This window comes from Balearica regulorum, chromosome 11 (genome assembly GCF_011004875.1).
Source record: "Balearica regulorum gibbericeps isolate bBalReg1 chromosome 11, bBalReg1.pri, whole genome shotgun sequence".
In the NCBI taxonomy this organism is placed as follows: domain Eukaryota; kingdom Metazoa; phylum Chordata; class Aves; order Gruiformes; family Gruidae; genus Balearica; species Balearica regulorum.
Genome location: NC_046194.1, coordinates 17731884 through 17752228, shown reverse-complemented (window position 1 = coordinate 17752228; position 20345 = coordinate 17731884).

The window sequence follows — 20345 nt, the reverse complement described above, 5'->3', positions numbered from 1 at the left end:
AAAAAAAAATCACTTTTTCTTTTATATGTTGTTATTGTAAAACAAATAAATAACTTGATGTTGTGCAATGTGCGGATCCATATAACCAGTCATTCTAAATGAATGATCGCATATACTAGAAAGGGCAAAATCTCTGTCTTCCATTATACATAAATTAGTTTTTTGTATTTATCTAGTAAAGCAAGACTGAATAATGTATTATCATAATGTTGGGAAGATGAGCAGCTCTGGAGTAAACTCTCTCCCCTGTTATATTTGTGCCATTCTAGTGGTTTCACACTATTTTCAATGTGTCCTCATTTTCTCAGAAATTTGGATTTCAACTCTTTTGTGATATTTTAGTAAGAAATCACAAACTTATCTCCACATTCCCACAGGGGCTGAACTCTGAGCTTAAGTAAAATTCTTCAAGTCTCTCTCTACTAAGAAAAAAGTTACACTTCCAATTGTACCTATTTAGTAAAGAAATGTACGGAAAACCTAGTACTTTTGAGTGATGTTAAAGAGGAGCTTTAGTACATGGTTCTGGAGACCTTTCTGGCAAAACTGTTAAGCTATTCCATAGGAGCTATTAAAGGCAACTACTGTTTTTTCTTACTTAAAAAAATATTCTGAACTAGAGCTTGCTTTCTGCCTCCAGCAGCTTGTTTCCCCTCAAGCCTGTTGATACAAAATGCTGTCTATGAATATGCTATTTTTTTAAAATTTTTTTTTTTTTTTTTTTTGGTATCTGCAATACTCATGCTAATGGCCTGAAGCAAAAGGAAGAAAAGATGATGAAGATGTTTCAAACATTCTCCCTGATGGACAGAAAAAATGAGCAATGGAATACAGCACTGCCTAATAAATGGGACAAGGTGGACATCCATGAATACAATAAGGCATATAGGTAACTTTATCTGGCCCATGGATATATGCTTCTATGATACACTAACATTAATCAAAAACAGAATTATATACCTCTTTATGTTCATTTCTGATTTCACCTACACCAAAAATATAGGCTTCTTGTTCATGCAATGCCTCTCCAAATCATTAACAAATTCAGCCACACTCAGCTTCCTGTCAAAACCAAAAATATTTATATCATAATTTTTTTCTACCTCTTCTTTTCTCCCTCCCTAACACATCAGTCTCTTTCCTCCCAGATGTAGCTGTTGTAACATCTATAAGCTCCAGCCCTAGGTTGTAGGGTAGCCATAAATTTAGGAATTGTGCAAGAGCAGTAATGCCTTTGTAACTTAACCTTAACGAAACCCTTTGCAAACAGTCTCCTTTATTTTGTGTCATGTATCTATTTATCTAAAAAAAACCCAACCCAAAACTCCACAGATTAGTCAAACACATTTCAACTTTCTGTTTGTTCAGACATACTTTATTGGCCGGGTACTAGAAGTTCCAGGCAGACCCTAAAAAGTGCAATGGGAATTAACTCAGTGTGCGTTGATTGCTAATCTAAAATATGTGTGGTTTCCCCCATATAATAATTCCAAAAGACAATTTCAAAACACTGTATTTTATTACTATGCCCCTCTGTTCCTCTACAATTTTATTCTCTGAGCATCTTCAGAGTCACGTATGGGTTGTTGAACCACCAACCTGTAGGATTGTAGCAGTCAAATCCACATTTGTTAAGATTTTTATCAACAGCCAAGGCTCATCCATTGCAGTGTACACACTGAAATGAGCACATTCAACTGAAATCCACTGCTAGTGTGCATGACTGCAATCCAGTAGATAAGCTGTGACAAGGCATGGCACCCTTAAACTTCCTAAACTCTCAAATTTAACAGAATTTTTCATCTCCTACTCTGAGTATTGATAAATCAGTATCTCTTACAGCGTCTGCTGACCTGCTGCACTATCCCAATCACCCACAGCTATTCCACACCTGATGGCAGCTTTCTTATCTGCTAACACAATACAATAGTACACTAATTTCACCTCTAGACAATTAACCCCCTGTTTGAATCATATTTGCAGATTGAAATTTCTCAGGGACTCGAAATATTTTATTAAAGGCTTCACAGGCTAAATGCTAACAACCCTAATTCTGTTTTTTCTGGGTTCCCCCAAGGAGGAATAAAAGTCAATTTAGCTGACTAGCCTTTGTTTTCAGAAGCTGATGATATCAAAGAGGGCTGTAGATAGTCGATATAATCCTACAATATGAGATTTTTTGATGTTCAGCTCTAAGTGAAGTGGATGCCTATGTTATTAGTGTACACAACAGTTGCCCCTTGAATTGAACTATGTAATTAACCGAGAAATATAAATTCACTAAATTAAAAGTTAAATAGCACCAGCATAAAGTTTGATATTAATGTTGCTTTCATGAAACTTCAAGAGGAAGAAAAAATGTAGCGAGATCCTTCGATTCTCTTTAACTACTATTATTCTCCATGTCTTGTAGTAGGGTATTACAAACATACATGATCTGGTACACACTGGATTTGCTATCCTTCTATTATACACTTTAATATATTTCAGTTAATACTATAAGCATCTGATTTACTTCACAGTAGCTTTAGAAATAGCAATACTGTCTGATAGCTCCAAAGAAGATCTGGTAGAAAGTATCTTAAACTGCGTGAATTATCTTGCAATATACAGGCAAAGCCATGTCATATATGCAATTGCAATACCCATCCAAAACTACTCTGGAAATAGAAACTTATATTTTATTACAACACTTCTGTAGTGTAATAAGTTCACTTGCCTAATTCATTAAAAAAATGTCTTATCCAACATCTTGAAATTAGTGCCTTAGAGAATTTGAGCAATTCATCCAGAGCCACAATGAAAATCTACTTGGACACCAAACTTTGCATATTCAGTATCAGAAAGGGAAATAGATTCATGGGTGAAAGATCATTTCTCATGAAAAATGCCCTGAAAGAAGAATGAACCTTTTCTGAACATCCTTATTCCCTAGATTTGGAGTTGGCAGCACTAGCAGCCTAAGTAGATTCACATCAGAACCTGAATTCATTGCGACTTCTTCACAGAAAACTGGTGAGACGCCAATGGAATGGCGATCAGGATCAGATTCTGTGTATTAAACTGCAGGACACAATACTTAAAAAAATCTGAAAATACAAGACAACTGAGATGGTGATCTGCCTCCCTGTAACCACCTGCTCAGTACGGTGCAATGGGAGTATCTATGAAACATAACTGACTCATTTGGGCATCTTAAAGGTACAATTTCCCAGAAGATGAAGGCTATCACTGAAGACTAGTCTGGCAAAGACATTTTTATTCCATCAGTATTGTCAAGGATTCACAACTTTGTTTTTAACAGAATCCTTGAAAATTCAGATGATAAAGGGAACAAATCTAAAATTCTATCAGCTATATAAAATATTACACAACACCTACATGTAAATCTAAACACAATCAAAACATAATATGTAACATAAAATACGTAAGTCATACGGTAACAGATTACAGCATTATGGGTGAAGCTCCAGTGAGCCAGCTCTTGGAAATGGGCAGGAGGACTGGAAGGCAACAGACAGACAGATTCACTTAGAAGAAGAATGGAGGAGGAAGGATCTGCCTCTAACACAGCAGTTTGATGAAATCAGTTCACTAAAGTTATTGTGCTGGCAGACTCCACTGACAGTGGAGTAGCACTAACTGTAACGCAATGAATTATGAGGCAAGCCTGGGTAAGAAGAATGATTGCAATTGCATCTTCCAGTGCTCTAGAGATGCTTGTTTATTAAATTTCTTCCAAATATCTTGTACTAAAGCGACTTTAGAAAATTTAACACAGTAAATAAAAATATTGCAACTTTTAAATGGATTGTACTAAAAGTCAAATGCAATGACTGAGTTTAAATGCACAAATGTTTAATTAGACTTAACTTCCATCTTTTAAGGTAGCATCCACTAGTCTCCATTGGCAGACTTTGACAGAGAACGATATTTTGTCTGCTTCAGGGAACTCAGCAAACCCCATTTCCCTATTTTTACAGTGATATCTTGTGACATAGTAGCAACATTACTCTGTATGTGTGTGTAAACACTGGGCATGTATATACCTTGCCATGGATTCCCTTCTCATGTAATTAGCCCTTTATTAGTAATTAGCATTTAGCTTCCTTGGTTATGGAGTGCTCATGCACTAAAGGAAACTAGGAATAAATCTATGTATTATATACTTTTACAGTATAGGATAATTAAACCATCAGAGTTTTCCTTTTGCTTAACCTATTTACTAATACTGTGAAGGACATTGAATTGCGAAAGCTCTTGCTTATTTCTACTGTTTGCAGGATGTTGTCATTCTGAAGTGCTTTAGTTAACACATTTCATAATACTTTATCTTATGGGACGAAGCAGTTTCCTAAGATTAAAAAGGGAGGGGTGACTGTTTTAATCAACCTGCTGCTATTAAAAATCTAAGGATATTAATTCCGCATCTCTAAATAGGTGTAAGATAATAATTTTTTTGTTTGCAGAATTATTCCCGATTTCCATTTTAAATAAGTATTCTTTGCCCATACAAGGGCAGTTACAAGCAGACAACTTCTCACAAAAACTCAGAATCTCACAAATAAAACCGATGCAGCAAAACAAACAGAAACATTTAGACTGTTGCTCTCCAACTAAAATATGACAGCTGTAGCTACTGTGTAACAGAGAAAAGCAGAGGAAGAGAAAATACTTTGTCTGTCTTGATATGACCAGGGAATTAACGGAAGCAGAAGAGTGAAAAATATGTGACGCACTGTGTTCATGTGCTGACTTCACAGAGTGGGCATGGAATCCATTTCAAAGTGAAAAATAACCCCGTGAAATTATTTTAATGTATTTATCCATGTACCATCTCTAGAACATTCAGAAGTGATTCTACACATTCTCAGTTATAGAACACTCCCACTAATTTCAAAGAGCATTTAGCACAGCAAAAGTCACTCCTTGAGAATGGATAGGAAATTCTTTTTAAAACGGTCTAGGAATTTCTACTAAGCAGGCTTTTAAAAGTCAAGTCCAGAAGGAGTTGGCATGCTTGCACCTGGAAGCTTGCAAAATACCAGCCAACATTACACAGCCATAACCTCTGTGATTAATCTTTCATTTTCAACAACACTAATTTAACAGAAAACTACTTCGTAAAAGGGAATTTAAACAATATAGAACTCCTCTCACTTTTTAGCTTTCTACAAGGAGAGCTTTTAACCCACTATTTGTAACTAAAGCTAATAGCTATATACTATAACATTATATATTGTAAGTTACTTATAGCTATATAGTATAAGTAACTTCTAATTTCACCCATTCCCTAGCGGCAGTTACTAGTGATGAATCTCAACGTGGTATAGTTTATCAGAGCAAGACAGAAACATTCAACATGTCAGAGCTGAGGGATGGAATCAACCAATTCAGTGAAAAAGTGCAGCTCCAAAAGACATGTAAAAACAGGAGGCACTTCCCACTGAAGTTGAAGGACCGTGCAGAGACAGAGGCGTATATCAAATAGTCAATTCTTGACTTTCTAACCTATTGTTTTCCTGTCACTCTTTGCCTTCCTTCTTGAAGTCTATTATAATGATGTATTTTTAGCCTGGTTTTCAAGAAATGAGGCATATGTGGTTGTGTTGCCTGGCCATCTGTCAGTTTGCTATTTTCCCTCAAGCACATTTTGAACCTGTTGAACAATTTCAGCCAATTTGACAGAAGGCTAAAGGTCTCTGACATACAAATTTCTGCATATTTCATCAAAAGCTATAGCTAGAAGAAAAGAATGACCCAGCCTATTGCTGCATACGTGTGGCTCGACAGGCGGCTGGGACCTCATATGACAGACTACCACCGACCCACTCAAGCAGGGGGTAGGACAGGGAGGCTGCAGACCTAGGAGAGGAGATGGAGGTGAGCTCAACTAACATGCAAATCCATCGGAAGCTATGCTTCGCTTCCTTAGCAGTGCTTTGCATCAACCAACATAATTTTACTACGGTGTTGTCTTCAGGCTTCAGCCAAAAATCAGACAATATTCACAGAAGGATATTTTGTTCTTTGGGGTTTGTTCTTTTTTTTCATCCAAATAGCTTACAATCCAAGACAAAAAACAGAGAATGAAGCACATCAGTAGTAGGAACAGAAAGAAGACCAGAGGTGGTGTAATCATTTCCTAACCATGTACTGAACATGAACGCAGATGACCATGACAGCCAGAGGTGCAGAATTTCCAGACACCACATTTTCTGTCTAGCTCATATCATCTCTGGTTTAGATCCATAAACACTGGGGATTCTGAGTTATTCAATGGCACATAAAAATCTGATAATCATCTGTGGTTATCACATGCTAGTTTTCCATGTAAGAACATTGCAACTTCTGTACTAGGTCTGAGCAAACATTAATTTAGTCTTAAACAGCCAGCTGTGACGAGGCAGGAAGGAGTATATAACAAAAAGGAGTGGTACTTCCACTGATGCATACACTCAGAGTTCACAAGTATCAACAATTTAGTTTTTCCTGAGCTAAACAGTGGCTGTATCCAAGCAATCATGTTTAATTGTCATTGCTGTGTCAATTCTCTAGCAAGCTACCTAAATCTTTTTTACACTTATTTACAGTTTCATACTCAAAATCTTCCAGTAATAATGAATTTTGCAACCGAGTATGTACAAAAAGTACACATTTTCATTTGTTTAAATCTTCTGCCTAACAGCTTAAGAAACTTATAGTTTTCTGTTATGGGTAACAATAGATATTTGTTATCTACCTCCCATCTTCACGTTATTTGTGATTTTACAGATACCTATCCTATTTTCCCTCAGTCATCTCCCTTTCTAGACAGATGAATCTCAATCCGTTTGGTATTTCCTCTCTGAGAAACCTTTTAGTGCTTTTGACCATCGTTGACCATCCCTGTTACCCTTCTCCATGCATTTCCAATGCTGGGTATATCCCTACTGAGAGGGCAGAGCCAGAACTGCACATTCAATACACAGGCAAATGGGGAAATATAATGCTGCAACAATATTCTCAGCTTTGTTCTCATTTCCTTTACTAATAATGCTTCAAATTCTATTTTATTGCTAAGAAATGGACTCATTTTTTAGAGACATGTCCACAATGACTCCAAGATTTCTTCCCTGAACAGTAATAGAGGATTTAGAGATCACTGCTGTGTATCTGTAGTTCTGTTTATTTTTCCCATGTGCATTAATTTTTGAAACACTAAATTTTATATCATTTTTTCTTTCAGTCATTCAGTATTGTGTTTCTGTTATTATTTCCATCTTTCTTCCACTCCCTCATTTTTTGTTATCATCTCCAACATACCTTCTAAATCTTTTCTGTAGTTCAAATTCAAAAGCATATAACCTTATCTCTATATCCTTGTGACTTGCACCTTCAAGTTTTACCAGGGATTATAATAGTGACACTAGTTTGACATTACCAAGGAAAATGTTAAATCTGCTGTAATAAGACATATTTGAAGTGAAATTCATTGTGTTCAATTTTCCTATTTAACAATTCAATAACACTGTCGGTGCTTTCATCTACATCCTTCTGCAGCTTCTGGTCAGGGATTTTGTGTACCTCATAGATATATATATATATAGTGTCTGTGTCTTTATGTAATAGATATTTTGAAAATATTTCCTGAAGTCTATTGCTCACTATCAGCACCACGTGGAATTATCAAGATTATTTGTAATATGATTAGGAAGTCTTAAATACTGTTTTGTGCAATGAAGATACAATATTTGAGTGGATAGGATGAGTCATCCAGATTTTGATTTCGTGAAAGCAGGACTGCATAAGGAAGTGTGAGGCAGCAGTCTCATTGACAGTACAGTCACATACTGCCTCCCTCATTGAAAATACAGTCACATGCCATTATGCTACTTTTTATACAATATGATATCCACCTATTCTTAGCAAGTGTCGTGTTGAATGCAAGTGGTATAAAGTATAGCGTGACTGCGCCTTGTGCTATTTTAGACAAATACAGAGTGAAAGCCAAAGTGTTTTCACAGACAGTACGTCTAGGCAGAAGGGTATAACATTAGGATTCATAAGTATTGTACTTAACCTAGGCTGCATAGTTGCCTAACAACTGCAATAACTAGAGGTGTGCTGTTCAGTGGCACACGTTTTTATCAACAGATAGGAAAAAAATCTGGTTTTCAGCTCGTGGCAGCTATTTTTAGGGTGTGAGTTTTTGCTTCTGTGTTTTTCAAGACAGTTGGCCATACTAAAATGGTCGAAAGAACTCTGACAAGTTGCATCACATCATAGGAAATAATTTAACTAAAGACAGGATATTTTAAAGGACTGGGAACATACTTGTCATCACCAATAAAAAAACCCCGCTGTATTTCTTAAAAGCAAATACTGATTGCCTACTTTGCTGGAGTTATGGCTGGCAATATTATAAGAAATTTAGGGAGAAGAAAAGACCTTCCTTTACTTCAATTATAACAGTAATATAAAGTTAGCATACATCAGAATCCCTATCTCTCCAGTACTTCAATAGAATATCCATTACCTTTATCTCTGAGAACCTCCAATCTCCAACTACGGGGGGGGGCAGGGGGGAAGAAAAAAGATATGAATCTGGTACTTTGTAAAGATTACAGAAGTTGCATCTGTTTACCCAGTTATCAATTTAAAAGAAATGATAGAGCTAGAAGGGATGCTTGGAAGTCAAAGTCCATCTCCTTGCCTCAAAGCAGGTTCAAATGCTTCTCTATCACTCCTGACAGATGTTTCTCTAGTACGTCCAGAGATGAATATGGCATTAACTCTCAAGGAAATTTATTTCAGTGCTGGCACTTAAAAAGATTCTACGGGAATGTTTCTGAGCCAAAAAAAGCAGAGAAAGCTGATAGGAGTAGAACATACAGTTTAGGATAACAATTCTCCCTGGAGGAAAGTTAGAACAGCTCTGTATCCTCCAGCAAAGCATAGGACAAAAATCAACAAAATGCAAGTAAGAAGCATCAAATAAAATTGTAACAAAGTCCTAAATTTAAGCCTAAAAACAAGCGACCAGAATATATATAGGCTGTTTACTGAAGAAAGTTCAGAGCAAAATTTGATAAAAAGATAAAATATATCAACAAGGAACAGAACCACTATGCATTCCAATTCCAGTCCTCAGAATCAAAAGGACAGTATTAAGTTTATATTACTGATTTACCAAAAAGGTGACAATGATCATGAAGAACACCTTTAAGGACAAAAACCGTAACAATAATGGAAGATTTCAACCATGCTCACATAAACTGTAGGTGATACTGAGACAAAATTCTTAGATAATATAAACATTTGCTTTTTACAGAAATTTAGTAGGGATCTAAAGAAAAAAACCTAACTCTTGACTTCACAATGAATGGTGCCTGTGACCTTATTCAGGCTATTGCTTTCAAAGGCCTAGCGTTATAGAAGAGTCCCATAATGTATTCAGATATAACATCTCATAGGAGAAATGAAAAATGTTTTCTACCTATGCTTAGTTTCAGAAAAGGAACTATATAAGAAGCATCAGCCAAAACCTTATATTTTTGAAGGTCACGTTAAATAATGACATCAGCTAAAACACACAATACACGAAAAGAAAGTTTAATAGCTCAAAAAGGCCAGCATGGTTCAATAACCGAGGCTATCAGAAGTAAGAAGAAATGCTTCAAACAGCACAAATATCTTCAAGAAGGAAAATAGGAAAGAACATAATATCTAACAAGCTATATGTAAAAATGCAAAACTGAAAAAAAAGCAAAAAAAAGATCTTGTGATCTTTTGCTCAGAAACAACTTGAAGACGACACTAAAACTAACAGTAAATCCATAAGACATAGCCAAAGCATATAGGCTATCAGCCTTTCTGCAGGACCAAGTGACTACAGATGTACAAAGGAAACATTCAAGGAGAATAATGCTACAGAAGAAAAGCTAATAGATTACTGTAGCTGCAATATGTGCAGCCACTTGGACTCAACAACCCTTGCGGATATACGAGAGGATTTATCTTAAACTGATGTGTTAGAAGAAGGTTGCATTAAAAAAAAAAAAAAAAACCAACCCCCCCAAAAAACCCAGGTAAAAGGAACAGTAAGATATTATAGGACACAGAGGAACATCATAAATCTTAAATATAAAATTCCTGAATTGCTATACTGATCACCTACAATATCATTTGCATGAGGGAAGATGGTAAATATGAGCCAACAGGTACCCAGTTTTTTTATAATATGTTTTAGGGGATCTGGAGAATTACAGCAAGTCTATCTGCACCCAACCAAATCATAGAATAATGAACAAAGGAAACAGTAGACACAGGACCAAACCTGTTATAATAAAAAAGAGTCTACACAGTTCTCATACAGGTAAGTCACAACACTGAAACTTGTTAATGTTCTCTGTAGGGCAAGGACAAGCCAGTTTATATGCTGTACTTAAATTTTCTAAAGGTTTTCAGCAGGATTTCTTAACCAAATGTTCATAAAATGCCATGAGAATGTCTTCTTATGGATTAATAACAGATTAAAAGGATAGGAAACTAAAGTAGGAATAAATAATAAAACTTCAAATGAAGCTTCTGCCCCGAGGCTTGTGCTATTTAGTATTTTCATAAATGATCTGGAAAAGGTGTAGCAGGGATAGTAACATTTGGTATTGGTGACAAATTATTCAGGTAGTAAAAAGGCAAGCAAACTGCAAAGAGTTGCATACAAATTTCATGGTACAGAATGATTAGGCAATAAACTTACAAACAAAATTCAGTGTAAATAAATGCAAAGTAACACATATGGAAAAGTAACTTTAACTATACATACTCAGTGACTGAGTCTAAATTAGCTATTAACTTTCAGGAAAGCTATCTCAGAGTTATAATAGATAGTACCATGAAAACATCAGCTTGGTACTCAGAAGCACTTAAAAAGGCAAATAAAGCGTTAGGAATTATTAGAAAGGAAGAGAGAATGAAAGAGAAAACACCATTATGCCATTTTATAACTCCATGGTGAGCCTGCTGCTGCATGAAAACTGATTTCCCCATCTTGGAAAGCACCAAACACCAGAGAAGGTACAGAGAACTGCAGCAACAGTGATCAAAACTCCTCAGGACACAGACAACAACAACAGAGAGGAAATTCTGATATTTCAGGATTCCCATAAAGTAGAAATCTTAGGGTAGAAGAGAAATTCATTTTGGAAATGCCAGCATATGTTGATTCTGAAACACAATATGCTTTTTAGGACTCTAACAGCTGCGACTGAAATTACAGTTAAACTGCTGAAGTTTCATGGCTAACTCTAAGGACAGCCCTGTTACTGAGTGTATCTGAGTCCCCAAGGGCATTAATTACTTTAGTTTCCTTCGTTCACGGCCTGTATGGCAACCTCAGCCCTGGCTACCTTGAACAGATGTGATCTGTTCCGCTGCAGTAGCCTGAGCCTAAAAATTCCCACTGCAGACTTACCAAAGGTCTGGAAACCTCCAGCTTGTACTAGGATCTCTAGGTATCTCGCATTCAAGGACCTGGACCGAAACACTTTTTGAGGCTTACATGTAACGTGCCTCGGCAAATATCTTTGCCTTCATCCCCGTCAAGCATGTAGCCTCCCCTTGAAACTCAGACACTCATTTATCAAACACTTGTCATAAAAGAATTAAAGCTTGAAAATTATTTTTCTGGCAGTCTCTATGCGCAGTCTAAAAGATAAGACCACACAAAAATGCCATATTAGGGTAGAAGAGCTTATATGCACATATAGATATGGACAGATACAATTTGGTGCAGTTGGGTCAGACTCTGCTCAATTATAGGTGTGTATATATATATTTGAGAACAATACGTATAGGTACAAAGAACATGAATAACCTGCCCCTTATTCATGGAAATGACAGCTCTTCTCTCAACTGGGCCAGACACATGAAATAGACCTACTCAGTTCCCTTATTATCTCTCAAGTTAGAGAAATAATCTAAAGTTTCATGGATTAATGATTATAGATCCATCAGTGACAAACTGTGATTAGCTACCTCATTAACATTAATGCACCACCTATCTGGAATGCTGTAGAGAGAAGCAGTCAAAAAACTAATTTTTACTAACAGACTTTTTCCCTCTTTAGTATTGTGGTAAATGTAATGACTCAATTGTTTTTGTCACTGTTGGTGGGCAAAATTGCACTGAGTCCACAGATATGCTACCCATTTCTATGAACATAAATTTAGACAAGTAGATATTCTTTTATATTTTTTGAAAGAAAAGATAAAGAGAATTGTAGACAAACACGCAAAGTAAACATGCCAGGATTATAGGAGATATGTCATGACATGAAAGATGTCATATATTTATCTAAAAGTATTAAGATCACTATGAGTAATTTAAAGATGTATCATCAATGATGATTTCTTAAGCAATTGATGCAGACGGGTGTAGACGCGTGGCCGTGGGGGTTGACACATTTCATTGAGCCCACGACACGTGCGTCGTCTATCTGCAATTGCTGTATTTGAGTGAACTTTCTGCTGTGCCAGCAGTAATCCAGGCATATAATTACAACATCTTTGAGAAAACTCATCCGAGGAACAAATAAGCTTGCTTTTAAAAAAAAATTCTTCATATTGCCCTGACTCGTAAATCTATGGTGCACTTAATTAAATTCAATAGGCAATTTTAGGGAGAGATAAACAAATTAAAGAACCCCTACTAAATGACAGGGAAAATTCCAAATAAACATAATCCATTTTGCATTTTAATTCCAATGTTGCTTGTCCTTGTCAGGGCTGATGCCTGCCTTATTCATCCTTTTTCTTCTTGAAAACAGTTCTCATGTAATGATATTAAGGAAATGTACTACAAAATACATGAAATTTTTTTAAATTAGGTAACCCACCCCATCCTCCATGGACACATAGAAGAAGGCTGGAAAAGACAACCACAATTTTTTATTACGCCAAGGAGCTTTTCTTTAATGATTCTTCTCCTTCTAACCCCTCTGGAGAACTGCAATTAGCATGCTGCTTGTCCAGATCCATCAACAATGGCACATATAAAGCTGTAAATATGCCATGCATGTGTTAGATTTATTATGGTATCTTCTAGCGTGATAGATTTATACATTGTCTTTTTTTTCTTGTAAAGGAGACAACTGCTGTACAAAATAAAGAAAATAATTAGCAACCAGCAGTCCTCAGCTATATGTAAGAGCCCATCTGAATCTACTCAGATTCACATGCTATTCCCACCACCTTGAAATCCCCATTTCCTACGCTTGGCCTCTCTCTCACCACCTCTAGAGAACACCATTTCTTGCTCTTGTATCTCACCATATGTGTTCATCATTTTCCAGAATCCTGTTTAATGTATGATCAGGCAATAGCAACCACTTAAGGCATAAGTTCTGAATTCTGTTCAGGAGAGATCTTTTCCATCTAGGTGTCACGGAAAGTTTTCTCTGTGCAGACTGAACCATCCCTCAAGTCTCTCAAGCCTGAGAAACAGCAGACACTTCCTACCTCCCCTTTTCTCATGCCCACATTCTTCTTCACAGGTTGTTGTTCTCCCAAGCACCAAAAAGCCAAGCTCTCTGTCACTCCTGTCCCTATTCCACTGCTGAGCACTGTGCAGGCCAAGCGTGGTCTGTAGGCAGGCAGGGGGATTTCTCTCACCAGCAGCAAGAAAGTGTTATCCGGGGCCATGCCAATTTACTGCAGCTGCTGGGGGAAGGCTGGAGGCAGGCAAGGGGAGCTAGTAACAAATGACAGAAAACATTTGTCTTCAACAACTGAAAAAGTAAAGGCAAAAAAATCTAGAGAAGCTGACAGGTGGTAAATCATGAAATGTTTCATACGGAATTTTTAAGACACAGGAAACCACCATGTGGTGCTCCCACACACAGTTTTATAATATATGTGTGTCTATCGATAAAACAGGGAACAAGGGAGATATGTGCACTGCAGAAATGTTATGTGAATGCTTTTCAGCTCCTTGTCATTGGGCTTCTTTCACTCCACCCACTAAACCTGGAATAGCATCCCAATTTCTCTAAGTCTGGCATCTTCTCTCTTCTCCTCTCTCCTTTTTTCAGCTCACAGTCAGCCACTCCATTTCTCAGCAAAATGGGCCTCTGCCTCCTCTATAGACCTGTTGTAGTTTAAGACCCAGTTAAACCCTGTACCAAGTAATTCTTTCATACCATCTTTCACCCTTCTTTTCATTATCTTCCTCATTTGTATTAATTCTGCACAGATTAAGACTACTCTATTGATACCTCTGACATGACATATATGGAAAAAGAAAAGTTATGAATGTTTATTTCTTCTTTAGACTGTGCTTTTCCCAAGACCTTTAAAACTCTTAAATGTGTGGCTATGTCCTACTTTTCAGCTAAGATAGAGTCAATTGGGCTGTGTCCCAATCCCACTGGGATGGGACACAGCCAGTACAGGTGACTCAAACTAGCCACAGGGGTATACAAGTAATACAAGTATTGCTTTGTATATTAAGAATATATTAAGGAATTGTGTATTTAGAATATAATATTAAGGATAAACAAATTATTAATGGCCATAGAACAAAAAGTACTAGCACTTTGGGTAGTGTTGGCTCAGCTAAGTTGCCAGAGGTACTATGTATTATCTTGAGTGATACCTTGAATTTGATTCTTTCTGCATCACAAAGAGTTATATAGACCCAGGAGTGTTAGTATGAAACTAGGTTGTGTCATTCAGTAGACAAGATGTTGCGCTGTCAACCAACTGGAGCTTTTGCATGATCAGTTCAGCTACTGAAATTGCTCCTAGCCAGGATGCTGTGGTCATTTTTAAGATACCTCACAGTGAATAGGCATTTCACATGCTTAAATGTCAGCACAGCTGGTTTTTCATTTAATAGAATCATAGACTGGTTTGGGTTGGAAGGGACCTTAAAGACCATCTAGTTCCAAACCTCCTGCCATGGGCAGGGACACCCTCCACTAGACCAGGTTGCCCAAAGCCCCATCCAACCTGGCCTGGAACACTGCCAGGGAGGGGGCATCCACAGCTTCTCTGGGCAACCTGTGCCAGTGTCTCACCACCCTCATAGAGAACAATTTCTTCCTTATATCTGAAGAAGGACCTTGTATCTAATAGAAGCTCAGGCTCTGCTATTAGAAGGACCCTGGTGCCTGTAAGATGCAAGGCTCAAATGTCAGATATGTAATATTTATTAGAGGTAGCAGAAGAAAAGGTTGCAGCCACCCTATGTAAAATGACTTCTGAACTGAATGGGAAGCACCACAGTTCCCAGTGGTAGAAGAGTCAGCAGTTACATACTGTAAAATTAGGAATAAAATCCTTAAAAATATAAGAAAGCCTTCCATTTTCTCCAGCCAGAACCTGAGGCTATCCTAGGTGAAATTCCAAAGGTCCAAAGAGAATGAATGAATGCAGGCCATTGTCTGAGGTTCCAGACAAACAGTGCAGTGTGCAGTACAGCAAAACATCTGTAAGAGCACGCACTGAGATGCTTCCTAGTGCTTCCTGCTTCCCAAACCACAAATATCAGATCTACAGTCTCTTTCATTGTATTCTGCACTAAAGGAAAACTGTAAGGTAGGGGAATCACGATTGTAAGTGGAAGTTAAATAGCAGGTACAGAGGACTTAAGTTTCCTAAACAACCTACTTAACCCTCGTGAGAGGCCTATTGCAGCAACACAACTAGATTATGTCTGTGCAAAATGACCCAATACTACACAGCTGTTACAAGCTTTTTAGGATCATTTTGAAATCTTGATTATACTTGTGAGAAAGTGTATTTTGATTGTTCCTAAAGAAAGTCAGTGTCTGAAATAATATTCACAGAAATTTTGCAAATATTTTATCACAAGATATCCAGACCAGTAAATTGGATCCATTCTTCTAGTTTCCAAACCAGAGTCAAAATCTACATTTGAGGTAGTGCTGTCTGATTTAGATATTCATAAGTCCAAATTTCATCCTGAAATATCAAAGGGTTAAGATTTAAAATTCCAGCTTGATTCACCCCTGTTAGCTACTAATCTTTATTGTTCAGTGGAAAATTACTTTGAATCCTGCAGCTCTCTGCCTTCTGTTCCTTAGAATAATTTCTTCCATATCGTATTTGCTGCATGCATGAAAAACAAATTTATCACCCAAATGCATATATTTCCAATGGTCTCAAAGAACAGTGATTCAAACAATGATTCAAATATTCAGCAGTAGTAATACTACCGAGATTAGGGAAAAAAACCTCTAGAATTCTGCTTAAAGAAGAAATGTGTGGAACAATAACTAAATGCAAACAATCCTTCCCATATGAAGCATGCAGAAAACTATTAGTGATGGAGAGAAATCTGCAGTGCATTTAGCTTAATTTATGAAGCTTGCCAAAATAATTAAAAGAAATCCTACAAACTTTTCAACCCAAGTGGAATCTTTTCATTTAATGAGTTAAAGGAATGTCAAATGTCTTGATAAATGTGAATTTTAAGTCCCCAGGCACGATAACCTATTAAGAATCTTGCCCACAATCTTGCCCACACACAGTCTCTCACATGCACCAGTATTATCTAGTCCTTGCTCAAAGCAGGGACCCTCTTCTTTTGTGTACTATCAAATTCTAAGTATCACACTGCCATCACCATGGCAACCGATGGACCACCAAAATTCCAGAGAGCAAACAAACTGCATACTCCTACTTGCCTCATTATGTACTAATTTTTTCTTTCTACATTATGATGGTATTGTGAGAAAGCTGATGTGAAACACGGCCACTGCCACATCCAAATGCTAAATAAATTCAAGACAACAACTGAGATCCGTCATCCCTCGTAGCAAGGGTTGCACCAGTTGACAGTGGAAGTAGCATAATGTCTGGGTACACTGTAGCTGGGGCTGGAGGACAAATAACTTCTAAGAGTATTTTTAGCTACACTTGGAAACTTGATCCAAGAGTCCAGAACCATCAAGAGACAACCCTGACTGATTAGGCTATAGCATGGGTTACTCACTGGAGCTGTGCTATGCATATACTTTCTTCCTTTGGTCCTTCATAGTTGCAGGCAACATCTTTCAGGAGGCCGTACAACATGCATGCCAGAACTGCAGCTGACAGCTGAGGAGGAAGTGTAAGTTACCATACGTGTAGTGCAGCAAAAGGCTTTTCCTCTAAATAGTCAACATTTACGCAAAATATCATAAAAGATAATATAATGCTCATGAATGCTCTCAAGGCAGCTGCCAGTTGTGGGCCTTTGCTGTCTCTCTGCAGGGAGGGATCAGATCTTTAAATCAGTTCACTCCTGAGGACTTAGTAACACATCAGCATTGACTATATCACTGTATAAGCACATACACGTTTGCCTACTGTCCACAGCTAAAAGGACATACTTGCCAGGTAACCTGTTCTGCCAAGATATAGGTGTATCCTGGCCTGAAGACCAGCAATGATGCCTGAGTGTAGCAAATAGAGTAAAGCTCTTATCTACAGCTCTAAAGCCATTTATATTCTCACTTGCACATGACTTATGTTGGTTTCAGTGGGTGGCAATTCTACTTCTCTGACAGTATTTTATAATAAGAAATCTATCTCAAGTAAAGAGGGAAATACATTCTGATTCCAACAGAGCACTCAGGATGGAAACAGACTTCCAGCTGAAGACATTCTTGTGGATGTATTTTATTGGTTTGATAGAGCATCAGCAGTAAAAAATGAATATGTGGAATTTATCAATTAACTGACATCAGCCTAATACAAATCTTCAGCACCTCATGACAGTCTGCAGTGGCTGCCTCCACCTGCAGTGCTGTTGGATGCTCTCTGCTAGCTATGCACTAGCTCTTTTCAAGCAATTTTCATTTTTGTGAATGTAAATATTTTTATTCTCAATTCTTAAGTGCAAAGGCTTTTAAGTGAGCAAGAGAAAACATGCCAAGATGTACTTGCATTATATTTCTATTTTTATGGCTTTCCCTTGTAATGCCAAAGTACCGTGCATTTATTTGGTTTGACCCAAATAAGCAATACATGGAAACCTACTTCACTAAAGTTAGCTTTTTGCCACTGCTGCAAATGACCAACACAAGGACTTATTGGGTTACTGCTGCACATTGAAATGTAATCAAAAGCTGAAATTTAAAAACATGCAATGAAAAATACAGCTGATCTCCAAAAAGAACTTACTACTTGTGAGAATTTACATTATTTTCCTCTAAATACAAGCAGAATATATTTACTGGAGAAATTATAAAAGGTAATGAGCTAAGTTACATAAAAAAAATCAGTCCTTATACAATGAGGATACAGTACTAATGTACTGTTTACAAGCCTTAGAAAAAGTATCTTAAAATATTGACTGTCTAGTAGAAATTGGCAGAAACAATGAAATATATAATACCAGGACCTAAACATTACATGCTTACACCCAAAGTCCCATTATCAGCATCAACGAATGTCTAAGGGCATCAGTGAGAAAATGTTGCTGCTTTGTAGTTAGGAACTCACTCCTGAAAAGCTGCTCTCCCTTTCCCAGCTCCTTTCCACCATTGCTTGCTAGTAGACTGGCAAACGGTAAAGACATTGATGTCACTTAAACATCTTTCTGCATCATTCACAGGTGCCATATGGCTTGTGCCCAACAAACAAATGCACCTGCATTTACCTGCAGTTGTAAAACTGAAACCTCCATATGGTAAACTGCTTGCTTTCACAAAAAATACACCTCCTCTAGGTGTCCTGTCCTATGCCAGCCCATGCAAAGCTCCACGCTCCTCTTTTAGTTCTGCTCCTTTACTCTGAGCTCCAAGGACTGTGCCAGGAGTGAATATGCTTGGTGATATGAGACACAGTGATTTCATCACCACAGAACATGCTGAACAGCACTAAAAAAAAAAAGGAAATTTAGCTTGAAATAAAACAATTGCAAGACAACCAGTCTTGCATATACAACATATACTTTAGCCTTTAACTATTCTTGTGCTAGAGACAAACACCAATATCCCTTCTTAACATCAGCAGAAAACTTCCTGCCATGTGAGCACAGTGGTGGTAAGGGGAGGAAAGGATGTTGAGCTGGAGTATTGCCCCTGGTACCTCATCTCTCTGCTTGGGTAGTGTAAAGAATACAGTCAAAAGATAAGGACCATCCCAGAGCCAACGCGCGAGAGCTGTGGTGTGCTACAAAGAACTGTGTCCACCAATATAGCAGATATAGTTCTGGATGAACTTTTATGTTTAAACATAGATTCACAATCACCCACAGCAGTTAACAAGTTATCCCCAAAGGAATGACATGGATACATTGCACCAGTGCAGCAGAAACATGTTATTAAGAAGTATAGTTTGCTATTCTTTCCCTTTAAAACACTTAATAGTAAACTGTTTAAGTAAAACTTGGGCTCCTATCTTCTGCTTCACTTGAAATTCATTGTAGGAGGCATGAATCACACAAGATACGACAACCACCATAGCTAGAGGTGTAGCTCTTGGCTTTCCACTCTCAGTACAAAAAGTAACGATAAGAATATTGGCACAGGCTACAAGCAGGCTTGGGACTGCAACTATCTAAACTTGAAATGGGATTAGTGCCTGCCTAGTCTGTTCTCTTCTCCTTTGTGTATGTATGGATTCCTCACTTCTGAGACCATCCCCATTATCCAGCTGCTCCTGTTATCAATGACAGAGAAGTTGTCAATTGAGAGGAATGTCTCAGAAACCCTTCACAAATTGGTGGAGCTCTCCCAGGGGATACAACAGCATTATTGTTACAAAGCACCAGGGTTATGTGCTCAGTGCTCTTCTTTCCCCAAAGGGCTTAGTCGTATAGGATTGCAGCTAAGGAGAGCACTGAGCCAGCTTAGAACTGCTGACTATGCCGCTTTGCTAATTGTGATTCAATGAAGATGAAATAGATGCTATTTGTTGGTCAACAGCAATGGTGTGGCCAACAGACACAAGCATATGTTGTGCATACTATCCAACTCTTTCCAAAAGGTCCTCAGACACTCGTGCTGGCTGCTGTTTCTTTCACTGCTCCTGTTGTTTGCTGCTTTTCAAAGCAGCTCTAGAGAGCGTTGAATGAGCCACTGCTCTTGGACAGCAGCAAGAGTAACCAAAAGCCCCAGAGAAGGTGCAGTCCTGGGGTCTCAAGGAAGGATCCTGCCAGGATGTGGTCAGGTCGTGTGGTCCATGCAAACATCTGGCCTTGCAGGGGGATTGGAGGGGAGGCATCCTGGTAAAATGATGCATTGCTGGACATATAGGAGAAACTTCTGGTTAGTTTGGAGAGTTTTTTTAAGTATTAAAGTCTAGGAAATTTTATTTCTGAGCCAAGTTTGGTCCAACTATGGTTTTATAAC